The following is an 11,463-nucleotide window of genomic DNA, read 5'->3' as shown; positions in this document are numbered from 1 at the left end:
CATGCCCTGGTGTGTCTTGCAAGCTGCTCCTTAGTTGCAGGAGTCTGTCTGTGCAGCGGCATTTAGGAATTTAGGAAGATCCCTCCGCGCTCTGCGCGGGATCAAAATCCTGCCTTGAGCTGCCAGTGGCGGAGGGGGTCTACCTTTCCCAGGGAAGCAGCGCGCTGGAAAGTGGGGAGGAAGACCACGTGGAGATGAGTGGCGACAGGCTGCGAAGCTGTGCCAAAACGTGGCTTCCTTGTGGAGGCTGGTAATTGCAGGCCTTGTGCTGTGCATCTCCCTAAGCATGTCTTTGGGCTGGATGTGCCAGAAGAGCAAGTCTGTGCATGTGAGCGCCTTATAGATGTGCAGGAATCTGTTCCCCTTCTCGTGTGGCACTATGCCCTCCAGCCCGCAGCCGCCCCAAAGGAGAGGGTACCATGAGGTCACCAGCACCTCCCAGCCAAGCCCCGCTTTTTAAGCCTATGGGCTAGAGAAAGCAGGAGAACAGCCACAGTACTCCAGGGCAGAAGGGTGCCCTGCAGAAGTGAAGAGCTGGACAGGATTCTGTGTCAGCAAGGGCCTAAGACCTGCTCGGGAGCAGAGCTCCAAGGCAATCGGGCTCTTTGATCCAAAGCTGGAGCACAGCTGCCTGTCCTTCTTGTTCAAACGCTCACAGAGATGCTTGCTGAAGAGTCTCCGCCCTTCCTACTTCCAGGGAGTCCTCCTGCTGAGCGCCTCCTTTCTCGAGAAAGGCTTTCTCCGCCCACGCTATCTGGGGCCAGCTCAAAGGGAGGGAAAGAATGGAAAACCCGGGCAAACAAGCCAGCTGCCAGGTGAGGCTCTTGGAGCAAAGCATGCCGGTGACCGTGTGCTTTTGGCATTCTGGGAAGGAGTTGTTTCCGTCGCACACGCCGTCGGTATGAACTCTGAAAGGTTGTCAACTCGTGTCACAACGACCGATGTCGATGCAAGAGGTGTTGCAGCAGCTGAGAAGTTGCAGCAAAGCTGTTCTGCTTTGCTAGACATTTCAAGGGACCTCATTTGGTTGCAGCGTAGATGAGAGCACTTCCCAGAGGAACGTGAAAGTCAGACCATCCTCCCCCACCAACAGAGAGCGGTGTCCGTTTTCCCTGGTTTTTAGGTTGGATTCAATTCACTAGAAGCCTCCCCTTTTCCCATTTCACCCCAAAACAGAGTCTTTCTGACCACCTCACGGCCTTTAGTGCCCCTAGCAGGAGGCGGCTAGCGGGCTCTGCAGGCTCCGGGCGTGGCAAATGGCACTGGTTTTCTCCTCGTGCCATCCAGAGAGGGCCCACACCTGGGCATCCAGAGCTTTCCTTAGGGCCTGTAGGGCCTCATGTGAGTGCTACAGCTGGAGGCGTTCTTCCCTCACTCTTGACGGGATCACAAGGGCTCAAATACACCAAATGCTCCAGCAGCACTGTCTTGTGCTGCAGAGGCTGGCACACCGCTGCTTGTGAGCACAAGATGGAGAACGGTCTCATCCGGGACTCCGATAACCTCACCCGGCTTGTGTGTTTTCAGCCTGCTGCAAACAGTTCGGGAGAGCTCCTCTCAGGTGGACGAGGACAGTAAGCAGCAAGAACCTCGTCAAGCCAGACCTCGGACTGCAATTCCTGTTTGCAGGCAGCCAAACAGGGCAGAACAGGTAAGCCGAGGAGTGGAGCCGTGGAGGTCTCCAAGTCCGAGTGGTACTGCTGCCCCCCAAAGAGCAGGCCAGGTGGCCATGGTCTTTCAAGCTTGCCTGCCCATGCCTGGCAGGGAGAAGCTGCTGCAAAAAGCCAAAGGGGAGGAGCAGCAATGTGCTGTGGTGGGGGCATGGCTGGGTCGCCCCCTCCCTTGAACTTGCGGGGAAGAAGGCCAACCACAGGCGGGGCTGTGCTTGCAAGAGTGTAGCCAGCCGAGTGAAGGACGCCACGAGTCCTCTCTCTTCAGCCCTTGGGAGACCTCACCTGGAGCCAGCCCTAGGTCCAGGGTGGGGCTCGACCATGCAAGAGAGGCTCTGGAATGCTGGAGCAAATCCAGCGGAGGCTCCCAAGCTGGCCAGCGGGCTGGAGAACCTGGTGTCCAAGGGAGAGGTGGAGAGGACTGTGTTTGTTCAGCCCATAGAAGAGAAGGCTCAAGGGTCCATCGCCTTGCTGTCTGCAGCTACCCGGGGGAAAGGCTAGAGGTAACTTAGCCAGCTCTTCTCAGAGGCGCACAGTGACAGGGTGAGAGGCACAAGACGTAGAGTTGCAAAAAGGCAGATTCCGGCTAGCTGTTGGGAGGCGCGTTTCCACCATGAGGGTGGTCAAAGTTTGGAACAGGGCCCAGAGAGGCTGTGGGACTTCTACCCTTGGAGTTATTCAACCCTCAGGTGGACACAGCCCGGGCAGCCTGCTCTAACTGGCCCCGCTTGGAGCGGGGCCTTGGACGAGAGTTCTCCAGAGGTCCCCTCCAACCGACCCCGTTCAGTGGTTCCGTGCTGGGGTCTGACTGGTGGAACCCCACGGGAGCGTTTGATTTCACGGTTGCAGCGCTGAAAAACGGTCATTCCTTGCCCTCATTCACCCTGTCACGAGCGATGTCAGCAAGAGAGAATGGAGCCAGCAAGCAACGGTGGTGAATCCCGGCCAGGGTCCCTGCCTGCGGCAGTGCTTGGCATGGGGGTTTCTGAGGCCAGAGCAGAGCAAGTGTGCGGGAGGACGCACAGGCCCCGCAGTTGCTGGCTTCTCCAGGGCTGAGAGGTGAGAGCGCCTGAGGGAGGTCAGAAGCAGCCTCAAATTTGTCCTCTGGCCCCAATGCAGGCTTGGCGGCATCAGGAAACGCTGCCCGAGGTTCAGCCACACTCACCAGTGCCGTGGCTTGGGAAAGAGGAGAGCGCTGCTGCCTTCCTGCCCCGAGCTGAGGAGAAGAAGAGGAAGCCAGAGAGGCTGCCGCGGCTGCGCAAAGAGTAAGTGCGCGCCAGGCCCAGCCCCGGCCTGGAAAACTGGAGTGGCAGCACCTGTCCGAGGTGTGAGGAAGCCCATCTTGGGAGCCATGGGGCTGGGTATGGCGTCCCCTGATTTCTCCTGGCATGGCAATGACCTGGGCTGGACCCTGGTGCCAGGCAGCCCCAAGCTGCATTGCCACTTGAAGGCTGTGGGTACCACCAGCGGGAGCGTGCGTGCAGGGGCTGGTCGAGGGGAGAGGCAGGAGGGCCTCAGCCAGAAGGGGAGAGGGAACTTTCCCTGCTCTTGCAGGCAGCTTTCTGTACGAGCAAGCCACACCCTGCAACTCTTGGAGACTTACCAAGCGCGTCGGGAAGAGTGGAAGCAGAGGGTAGAGCTGAATCGGCAGCGGAATTCCCAAGAGAAGCACTTCCTCTGGTAAATTTCTCCAGCTGGGGGTGCTGTTTCCCCTTCCCCTGCACTGGCCTTCCCTCCACACCCAGGAGCACCCAAGGGGAGGGGAGGGGAAGGGGGTCCGGTCTTTCCCTGGCACCCCTCGTGGGAGAGCAACAGGCTTTGCAGGCTGTGGCCTGGGAGCAGGCACCCTTCCAGCCCAGGGGCAGGGGTTGGGCACTCAGCGGTGGGCTTTCCCTGTGGGACCAGAAAGTTGTGGCTGCCGACGATGAAAGGATTCCTCCAGCGTTTTGGCTCTCCCTTTTCAAACCGCACGCTCCATCCTTGTCTCCCCAAGGCTCCACACCCGGACACCTTGCCCTGTGGGGATCGAGGCCGGCTTGGTGCAAAGTCCCATCCCCGCCTGACTCCTCCGCAGGCTGATTACCGGCACGTGGCACCTTGTCATGTCCTTGCCTTGGACACTAGGGCCCCTGTCCCGTTCCAGAAAGCATAGAGATGCCAGCAGAAGCAGACCCCAGAAGAACCGCCCTGCCCTAGGCCTGCAGCGTTTCCGTGCCCTTCTCCCTGTGCCTAAAACCAAACGGTTCCTTTTTAATGCCCTAGCACTGGGCAGCAGATGGCTCTGCGGGATCAAAGGGAGAGATACCAGGACTTGCTGGCTGCGCAGAAGACATGTGAACATTGCTGGAAAGTCTGGAAGCGTGGTCCTGAGCCATCTTGCTAGCTGCGGAAGCCTGCCTGGGCCTGAAGAGCGACCAATCCCAAGGCACTGCAGCTCCAGGGCCAAGTGGAGGCCTGTCAGCGTGGGAGCTCCCTCGGCTGCTGTCAGCGTTGTCTCCATTGCGGCCATGGAGCTCTTAGCAAAGGGGATGTTGAAATCCACCTACAAGGGCCAAAGGAAAAAAAAAGTGGCGTGTACTTGTTCACGGCTGGAGTAACCAGCCTGTGCCTCACAAAGGACAGTGCTGCAGGACAGATGAACAGAAGAGCTGTTAAACCCCCCATGTGCTCCTCCACAGTTTTTGTAGCGCCGTAACAGAATAACGCCCGTACACAGACCGCAGCATAGAGACACGCGTGCCACAGAGCAGGTGTGCAAGCAAACCACTGCCTCACTCATTCTAAGGACAGCGCGCGCGCACACACACGCGCCCCTTTCTTCCTTCATTACCCTCCCTAGGACACGCTCAGAGCTCACACCTCTCACTCCCCAAGACCCTCACACACAGCCAGGACTGCACCGCCAGAGTGCACATGCACCAGCCCAACACATCCCTGACACTGCACACGCATCCGCACACATGCTCACGCTCTCCACACGCACAGAGACACTGCACAGCGGACACACCCCTCACACAGCATGGTGGCCAGGACACACGTACACCTGATGGGCCCACAGCCCCAGGGGTGCTATAGGAGCTGGAGCCCTTCTCCGGATTGTATGGGGAAAGGCTAAGGGCAGAGGAGGAGCTGCTGTGGGGTAGAGCGGTGCGGCAACCTGGGAGTGCAGATGCCGGCTTTTCTCTGCAGCTGCAGTGCTCTCCAGCCAGGCAAACCTGGGATGGGCCATGTTTGTCCCTGGGCCTCCGTCGGCCCTTGGCTGCTCCTTGTGGCGGCCCCCCCAGGGCTGTGCTCATGTCCTGGTGGGCGCACGGTGTCCCCACCACCCACCTCCTGCCTGCTGCCTGGAGGTGGACGTGCCTCATTTAGACCTTCCTCCTCTCTTGCCGCATGGCTGCGGTTGGTTTTTTTAGCGCTTTCTTGAATTAGGTTTTCAAAGCAGCACCTAGTAGCTTCTTGTAAACTACAGGCAGCTCACAGCTGCTTGACTGCCCTGTCAGCCTTTTTCAAATCCTGGGCTCCTTGAAGCCTGTCCATGCGCCTCCTCTGACCCGGGAACACAGCATCTCCCTGCCCTTCATCAAACACAGGAAGGGGCTTTGTGGATCCTCCCAGAGGAGCGGGTGATGGCCGTGTCCTTTCGGTCTGTTGCTGGGAGAAGCCTCTTCTTCGGTCGTCTTCCTTGTCCCAGTAACGCCTGATGCTCCAAACACTGCACTCTCCCTGCAAGTGCTGCCTCTTACTAAGCACCTGCTTCACTGGCAGACATTCGGCGTAGTAAAGAGGCAAAGGCTTTGGACCGCCTTGCTGCTGCAGGGACCAACAAATTGCCAAGGAGGTCCAGAAGCTGAGTACTCAGCCAGTACTGTTTTGCCCTGCCTGTGCGCTTAGTTGGCAGCTTTCCCTGGCCATGCAACTCATGAAGTGGTGCTGACCCTGATTTCCAGAAAAGTGCTTGTCAGTTTAAAAGAGAAGAACTGGTTTTCAGTGGGGAGTTGGAAGGGCGACGTTCTGCTGCTTTGGGGGACTGCCCGCTGGCTTTTCTGGTGCAGTGACCCTTCTGTCTCGTCTCGCTCTGAGAGCTCCGCGAGGTCCCTCTTGACCCTCCCTGTGTGGAATAGCTACAAGATGCTGCTGCAGAGACTACTGGACTCTGACAGCCAGGCAGGGGTTAGGCCAGAGCCCAGATGCCCTCGGGAGCAGAGCGCAAAGCCAGAAGCCCGTTGGCTCCCCCACGAGATGTGGTTTGGGACCAGTGTTCCCTGCTGCTGCTCTCCGTGTCCTTCTTGGCTGCCTTAGCCCCTCTCCAGCCTCCACTCCCATTGGCCCAGCATGGCTTTGGCTGCTCTGGGTCTGCCCTTACTCACGGTCCCTGTGGCAGTCGGGTGTCCTTCTTCTGCCTCCCCTCGCCCCCTCCCCCGGCTGTCTTCACTACAGGGGCTTTCTGATGCACTCAATGGCCTCACAGGGCTGCCACAGCAGCGACCGCACTGTCCCAGCCCTGGGTCGCCTGTGGCCTCCCTTTTCCTGCCTCTAGCCAGCTAAACCCTGCCGAGGGGCACTTTGCCCTGGCACTCCGTGCCCTGGTGAATGTTGCAAGCCTGGCACGCAATGGCTGCTCCTTGCTGGACGAGACAAAGAGGAAAGCACTTGAGGTGCCCGGTTAATGCTGAAGAGCCATGGTGATCGCAGGCAACAATGGTTGCTCGTGGGCTCCAGTCCGCCTCTCCAAGCGTGCTCCAGTGGCGCAATGGGCCAGCGCGCAGTACTTATACAGCAGTGCTAAGCGGAGGGATGCTGAGGGTGAGTTCAAGCCTCACCTGGAGCATGGGCTTTTGATCATGCACTGCCTCCTCTTCCCTTGGGCGGTGCAGCTTCCTAGCAGTGACATCTGTCTCAAGCCAGACATCCTGGGACCTGCCAATACAGACACCTTGGAACACCAGAAGCGCTCGGGGCCGTTCCAGGCTTGACCTGGGCTCTGCCCGCATAGCACTCGGTTTGGGGCCCCGGAGGCAGAGCTGGGCTCTCCTCCCTTCTCTTCCGCAGAGGATCCAGACCCCACTCAGGGCGCAGATGCTAACATTTTCCTTTGCTCTTCAGCATTTGCCCTCCAGGCGGACACTCTCCCAGCACCAGCTGCCCAGCCTCACTGTGGCAGAGCCTTCCTAGCCAGCCTTTCCCCCTGCAGCCAGGCCAGGAGGAAGCACTCCTGGCTCTCTACACGCGAGCACTGCGGTGGAGCTGCAGGCAAAAGCTGCTGCCTCACAGCGCCTCTCACTCTGCAGCAGGCAAGGGAGAAAGGCAGCTCTGCCTTTCCAGGGAGGGTTTCTTTCCCACAGCCAGCTTACAGCTTGGCCGGAACAGGACTTAAGACTTCCAGCAAGGTGGCATAACCTCAGAAAAGTCACACACTCCCCCTGAAGAAAAAAAAAAAGCGACTTCTTTCTCCCAGGGAAGAGCTACTTGTGTTGGGGGTCTCTATGGCGTGGGATGGCAGTTGCGGGTGGGCTGGGGCTGCAGGGCAGTTTGTGTGTGGAGCTGAGAGTGCCCTGACTGCAACACGGAGAGCAAGGGCAAGGGAAAGGAAAGGTGAAAAGCTGGGCACTTTCCAGGCAGAGTCTCTCAGTTCTCAAGCTTGGCCTGGAGAACGGAGACGCTTGACTGCTTTCCCAGAAGCAGGAGTAGCTGTCACGGCAGCCCCCCAGCAGAAGACACTGCACGATCACTAGAAACCAGGAAATCATTTTAGGCACGAGCCCACTGAATGTTTGGAACAGAGAGCACAGAAGAGCTTCCTAGGCCATGGCATCTTTGGAAACAAACCCCTTGGCCCACCCTTGCAGGTGCCTCCCGTGTCTTTTCCAACTCTCCTTTTCACCCGGCGGGCTTTGCAAAACCATTGCTGTGACTCGGATTCGAACCGAGGTTGCTGCGGCCACAACGCAGAGTACTAACCACTATACGATCACAGCTGCCCATGTGATTGCCTTTCCTCCTCGGGCCATTTGTCCCTCCTGCCTCCTGCCCTCCTGCCTTCTGCCCTCCTGCGGAGCAGCCAGAGCTGTCAGGTGACGGCAGGCTAGCAGGGAGAAGTCAGAAAATGCGAGTCTGTGTCCTTGCAGAGCAGCACCCGAACAGCGCAAGCCCTCATGTGCCTCCCTGGGAGAGGGGAGGCAAACTCACGCTCTAGATTCACCTTTTCAGAAGTCTCAGTTCTTGGGGATGGCAAAGAACTGGACTGAAGGCAGTTACGGGGCATGTCCAGGGGCTGGCGATGAGGAAAGGACAACTCTGCAAAGAGCGGCCCTGCGTAGCCAGCTGGACAGAGGGTGGTGTAGGGGGGAAGGCAGGTGCATAGCACAGGGGATACGAACTGCTCCGTGCCCAGCCCTGGCTCTTTCTGCTCAAGTGTCCCCTCCACCACGCACCCTGGGGTGCAGTGTGAGCCTGTGGGCGCACCTCCACAAAGAGCGACGGTCCTTTCCCCACTTGCTCTGCTCCTGCTGCTGGGAGAGGTCCTGGCGAGAGGTTGCAGCTGCAGGAGTGCTGCGCTAGGTGGCGGAGGTGGCTCAGCAGAAGGGAGCTGCTCCTCGCCTGAGCTACGTTGCAGCCATGCCCGGCCCTGGCCGCCATGCACCTCGCTGACCCTGCCCTTCCCTGGCTGACCGGGCTCCAGAGCTTGGCCTCAGACCCGTCTCAGCACTTTGGACTTGGCTGGCAACCACTGCTCTGTGCCTGGCCCTCGTTCCTGACACTCAACCAGCTCTCCCTTCTTGCTCGGGTGCTGAGGGCCTGTGCCCTGCCAGGGAGGTCCCTGCCTCACTGGCCTTGCTATGTCCCTCGCAGCCTGCTTGCCTGCCCTCGGAAAGCAGCCCGCTCCCACTGCTGGCTGCCACCTGCAGCAAGAGCGTGCTCACGTTTCGCACTGTGCTGCAAGGACAGCCGGAAGGGGCATCGGTCCCCTGGCGAGAGGCAATCCAGACTTCCCCCAGCCCAACCCATGCACCAGGACAGGAGTGTTGCAGTCTGGTGGGTATAGGTGAGTGGTGCAAGGAGCTGGATTTTGGCTCCGGTTTCTTGGAGAGGTGGGTTTGAAGCCCGTGCTGTCGGGCTTTGTTGTCTCAGGCTGCTGTGATTTGTGCCCAGCTGTGATTTTCTGCTCAGGGACTTTCCACGGCAGCGGGTCCCTGCCGGCAAGCCCACGTGTGCCGCCAAAAGGAGGCCGTCCCTGGGTGGGCTCGAACCACCAGCCTCTCGGTTAACAGCCGAGCGCGCTCGCCCATTGCGCCACAGAGACCCCCCCCGACCAAGGGCTGTCTCAGTGATGCGCCCGTCTGTGCCATGACACACCTCGGTGCTGAGGGACTGGCAATGCCCCTGATCTTGGGCCATGTCCTTGGAGGGCACGTGCACGCACCACGCGGTGGAGGCGGCTTGAGGAGAGGCCTTTTCTCAGTCTCTTCCAGCATCGCTTTCCCACACGCTGTGCGTCAAGAGAGAGCTGGTGGGTGCAGCTCTCTCCCGTGCCCGCCCGCCTGCTCTGCTCCTGGTGCTGGAGGCAGGACAGTAGCCACGCACACAGCACTGCTGACCTGGCTGAGGTGGACTCAGGGCAAGGGATTTGCTCCGCTCCCTCTGGCCACCCCTGCCCAGAGCAAGGTGTAGCAGTGGTGCCAGCAGCTGGAGGCTCCTCTCCTGGATGGGCCCTGAGCACCTGGGGTCCACTGCCCATAGGTGCTGAGTGGTGTCTAGGCTTCCTGTGAGCCCCAGCACCATCGGACCCTGTCAGCGCCCTCCGGACCGTTTCTCAGAGACTTCCGGAATAAGAAGAGCTTGGCGCAGGGGTTGCTTCAGAGCAGGCATTTGAGTGAGGCACACGGTGGTTTCCTCTCTGCGTGGGCATCGACTGACCCTGGCAGAGGACAGACTCCCCTCCCAGGGAGCCAGCTGCTCTATGAGCGCAGCAATGTGTGAGCCCTCTTGGCTTGACATGGAAAGACGGGCAGTTTTGTCCCGCAGAGGCACACTTCTGAGAGCTGCAGCTGAATTTAATGCAGGAGGGTGTTTTTGCCAAGCTGTTAGGAGCTATGAAGCTGGACTGGTTGTGTCCTCCTGGCAGCGTGTCGTGACTAGAGCCGGGGCCATCTCAGCAGCACAAAAGGGCATTAGACCGTGCAGAAAGGGCCCCCAGGGCCCCCTTGCCTCAACCACGCTGCCAATAGCACACGGCGCAAACCTGTGTCCAGCGGTGACCAGCCTCCCCGCCGACCGCCACCTTGCACTCCCTGGGCCTTCCCGCTGCAGGGTGCCTGCTGCCCAGAGGCTCTGGTTGAGGGCCTCGTTCTCAGAAAGAAGGAGGAATGCCTGCAGAGTTGCCTGGGAAGGCTCGGGCTGCCACGGCAATTTGTCTTCCTGACCAGCTGTGGGGGGCTGTGGTTGGAGGGGTTGGTCCCCTGCAGGGCAGGGCTGGTGCCCACCGGTGGGTGCACAGGCAGGCTGGGCCTCTCCTCCCTGGTGGTCTAGTGGTCAGGATTCGGCACTCTCACTGCCGCGGCCTGGGTTCGATTCCCAGCCAGGGAAAGGCTTAGGGTTAGGCTTAGGCTTAGGGCTAACCCTATTGCCACAGCAAGCGAGGCCTTTCACCTGGGGGGGGGGCAGCGTGGAAGGAAGGGGACCCTATCAGACGCACAGGAGCTCTGAGCAGGCACGAGGAACAGGGCGTTTCCTCTGTTGCAACAACAGCCATCCTGGGCTTGCCTGTGCAGCCAGCTCCAGGGCAGCCCTGTCTTCTGCCAAATCCCCTTGCAGAATACCCTTTCCTTAGGGCTCCTGGGAGGCGCTGGGTGACAGAGAAAAGGTCTCTGGGTCTGCGGGACGTGACTCACCTGCCGCAGGAGCTGCCTTGTCTTTCAGTCCTAAGATCCCTGCACTACCCAGTCCCACAGAGGCAGGAGCAGGCGACTCTGCAGTGAAGCTTTGCTCTGCACATGCCAATGAGAGACCCTTCCCATGCTTCCTGGTGCAGACGGGGCCAGAAGGCCCAGGGAGGAGCTGAAATGGGCTCCTGGGCCCATGGGCAGGGTGTGTGGAGCATTGCTGGTCAGGGCCACTGAGGCCCTCAGGGCCCTGACAGCACCCAGGTGTCGCGTCCTGCTGCTACGCCACAGGGGACTCGCAATAACAACCAGTGCTTAGGCCCTGCTGATAGTCACAGCCTGAGCCAGCCCTTGGTTCTGTTACGTCCTGGACAACTCCGGTCACTTTGAAAAAAGCCCTGGAAACAAGCCCACCTGCCCCCCACACTCAGCCATGGCACAGGTGTTCCTCAGTGCAGCGAGATGTTGGTGCACAAGGGGTGGCGCTTAACGCTCCCAGACCCGATTTTGCATTCGCACGGCCTTTGGCACGGTTTGGAGACGGTCCTGGCGGACTCTTGGACAGTGCCCGGGGGGAAAGGAAGTAGCCGTTGCTGAGAGCACAGCTCACCGAGGCAGCACACAGGTGCAGCAGTTTGAGCCAAAGGAGGCTGTGACCTCTCGCAAGCTCTAACAGGCTCCAGCGAGCTCTGTCAGCCATTCCTGAGCACAGGGCGCTTGGAGCTCTAGTTCCACCTAGAGTCGTGATGAGGGAAGGTCAAGCAGCCGTCCAGCAGGTGCCAGCGAGAGACCTGTACCACAAGCGCTGGGCCCAGTACAAGAAAGACATGGCCATGCCGGAGCGAGTCCAGCAAAAGGCCTCCGAGAGGCTTGAGGGATTGAAGCATCCGTCACACGAGCAGAGGCTGAGAGAG

At 59.7% G+C, this 11,463-nt stretch overlaps 3 non-coding genes across 3 annotated transcripts; 1 reads left to right on the top strand and 2 right to left on the bottom strand.

Moving 5' to 3' along the window:
- Nucleotides 1–7,573: 7,573 nt before the first annotated feature.
- TRNAH-GUG (transfer RNA histidin (anticodon GUG)) lies at nucleotides 7,574–7,645 on the bottom strand. Its single transcript has one exon. It is a non-coding gene; the product is annotated as a tRNA-His (tRNA).
- Nucleotides 7,646–8,896: 1,251 nt separating this feature from the next.
- TRNAN-GUU (transfer RNA asparagine (anticodon GUU)) lies at nucleotides 8,897–8,970 on the bottom strand. Its single transcript has one exon. It is a non-coding gene; the product is annotated as a tRNA-Asn (tRNA).
- A 1,211-nt stretch (nucleotides 8,971–10,181) lies between these two features.
- Nucleotides 10,182–10,253, top strand: TRNAE-CUC (transfer RNA glutamic acid (anticodon CUC)). Its single transcript has one exon. It is a non-coding gene; the product is annotated as a tRNA-Glu (tRNA).
- Nucleotides 10,254–11,463: the final 1,210 nt, after the last annotated feature.

The sequence above is a fragment of the Struthio camelus genome, chromosome 10, assembly GCF_040807025.1.
Source record: "Struthio camelus isolate bStrCam1 chromosome 10, bStrCam1.hap1, whole genome shotgun sequence".
NCBI classification, from domain to species: Eukaryota; Metazoa; Chordata; class Aves; order Struthioniformes; family Struthionidae; genus Struthio; species Struthio camelus.
The sequence above is the reverse complement of the archived record's forward strand: the minus strand, read 5'-3'. Positions and strand labels throughout refer to the sequence as shown.